The sequence below is a fragment of the Eriocheir sinensis genome, chromosome 51 (genome assembly GCF_024679095.1).
Source record: "Eriocheir sinensis breed Jianghai 21 chromosome 51, ASM2467909v1, whole genome shotgun sequence".
Taxonomy (NCBI): domain Eukaryota; kingdom Metazoa; phylum Arthropoda; class Malacostraca; order Decapoda; family Varunidae; genus Eriocheir; species Eriocheir sinensis.
The window spans coordinates 7,614,856-7,617,268 of record NC_066559.1 but is presented as its reverse complement, the minus strand read 5'-3'; positions in this window follow the sequence as shown (position 1 = coordinate 7,617,268).

Genomic DNA, 2,413 nt, shown 5'->3' with positions numbered 1-2,413 from the left:
GAAATACAGATGAAGGAAGATTGTTCCAGAGTTTACCAGCGTGAGGGATGAAAGAGTGAAGATGCTTGTTAACTCTTGCATAAGGGGTTTGGACAGTATAGGGATGAGCATGAGTAGAAAGTCCTGTGCAGCGGAGCCGCGGGAGGGGGGAGGCATGCAGTTAGCAGGTGGAAAGTCATTTTTGCGGTTGAAAAAAAAATTTTTTTTCCATAGGAACTTGCGCGGCTCGTGCGGAGGTACTGCGCCGCACTGCCAAGCGTTAGAGCGTCATGGTGGCCTTTAATTAAATACCTAGTACCCTACGCACGGGGGATTTAAACATATACTGTCACTTCTCTTTGTGTATCTTTTTTTTTTTTTTTTTTTACAGCAAAGGAGACAGCTCAAGGGCACAAAAAAGTAAACATTAATAAAAAAAAAGCCCGCTACTCGCTGCTCCTAAAAAGAATCCAAAGAGGTGGCCGAAAGATAGGTCAGTTTCGGGAGGAGAGGTGTCCTGATACCCTCCTCTTGAAAGAGTTCAAGTCGTAGGCAGGAGGAAATACAGATGAAGGAAGATTGTTCCAGAGTTTACCAGCGTGAGGGATGAAAGAGTGAAGATGCTGGTTAACTCTTGCATAAGGGGTTTGGACAGTATAGGGATGAGCATGAGTAGAAAGTCGAGTGCAGCGGGGCCGCGGGAGGGGGGGAGGCATGCAGTTAGCAAGTTCAGAAGAGCAGTCAGCGTGGAAATATCGATAGAAGATAGAAAGAGAGGCAACATTGCGGCGGAATTTAAGAGGTGAAGACTATCAGTATGAGGAGGAGAGCTTATGAGACGAAGCGCCTTTGCCTCCACTCTGTCCAGAAGAGCTGTGTGGTGGGAGCCCCCCACATGAGATGCATACTCCATACGAGGGCGGACAAGGCCCTGTATATGGACAGCAACTGTGCAGGGAGAAGAACTGGCGGAGACGGTACAGAACGCCCAGCCTCGAGGAAGCTGATTTAGTAAGATATGAGATATGAAGTTTCAGTTGAGATTTTGAGTTAAGGATAGACCGAGGATGTTTAGTGTTGAGGAAGGTGATAGCTGGGTGTTGTCAAAGAATAGGGATAGTTGTTTGGAAGATTGTGTCGAGTGGATAGGTGGAGAAACTGTGTTTTGAGGCGTTGAAGGACACCAGGTTCTTCTTGCCCCAATCGGAAATAATAGTAAGGTCTGAGGCTAAGCGTTCTGCAGCCTCCAGCCTTGAGTCGTTAAGTTCCTGAAGGGTGGGTCTTCTATTAAAAGAAGTTGAATAATGCAGAGTGGAATCATCGGCGTAGGAATGGATAGGACAGTTCGTTTTGGAAAGAAGATCATCAATGAACAACAGAAAAAGAGTGGGAGATAGGACAGAACCCTGTGGGACACCACTGTTAATAGATTTAGGGGAAGAACAGTGACCGTCTACCACGGCAGAAATAGAACGGTCAGAAAGGAAACTGGAGATAAAGGTACAGAGAGAAGGATAGAAACCGTAGGAGGGTAGTTTAGAAAGCAAGATTTGTGCCAGACCCTATCAAAAGCTTTGATATGTCAGCGCAATAGCAAAGTTTCACCGAAACGGCTAAGAGAGGATGACCAAGAGTCAGTTAAGAAGGCTAGGAGATCACCAGTAGAACGCCCCTTGCGGAACCCATATTGGCGATCAGATAGAAGGTCAGAAGTGGAAAGGTGCTTTTGAATCTTCCGGTTAAGGATTGATTCAAAAGCTTTAGATAGACAAGAAAGTAAAGCAATAGGACGGTAGTTTGAGGGATTGGAGCGGTCACCCTTCTTAGCTACAATTTGCATCCTCTTTTTCCGATTTTTTTCGTAATTATATGTAATTATGGTAAGCGGAAAGCTGTGGCTACATCAAAATAAAGCAAAGTTTGCTGGCCTAAAAAGGGTAAGATTTATGTCTCGGCTCATAATACTTGAGCACAACTTGGGATATGAGGCAAATAGATACATTGCCTATATAGGCTTCCCTTCAACTCCTGAGGCAACAATAACAAGAAAACAAATGGATAAAGCCAGGATTTCTCCACACCAACCAAAAAAGAAGAGAAATGAAAGAAAAAGCCGCGAGTCTGCAGATTATCAGGCAGGTGGCTTTGATGCATAAACCTGGCGACAATGAATGAGTTGGGTGGCGCCCAATGATACCCTCCCCTCTGAGGGAGCAATATTTTGTCTTTTAGAATACATTGTGCATTCCTACATGTATTATAAGAGACAAAAGGGGACCAGGTGCCTAAATCTACTTCGAGGAAAATCAATTGTGAGCACACCCTCCCCGTAGAAGTGACCTGAGATGACCTGAAAGAGCTTCCTTGGAAATCTAAACCTCTTGAACATTATCAGAGGAGTAAGATAAGGAACGAGACATAGTTGTGTTGTGCT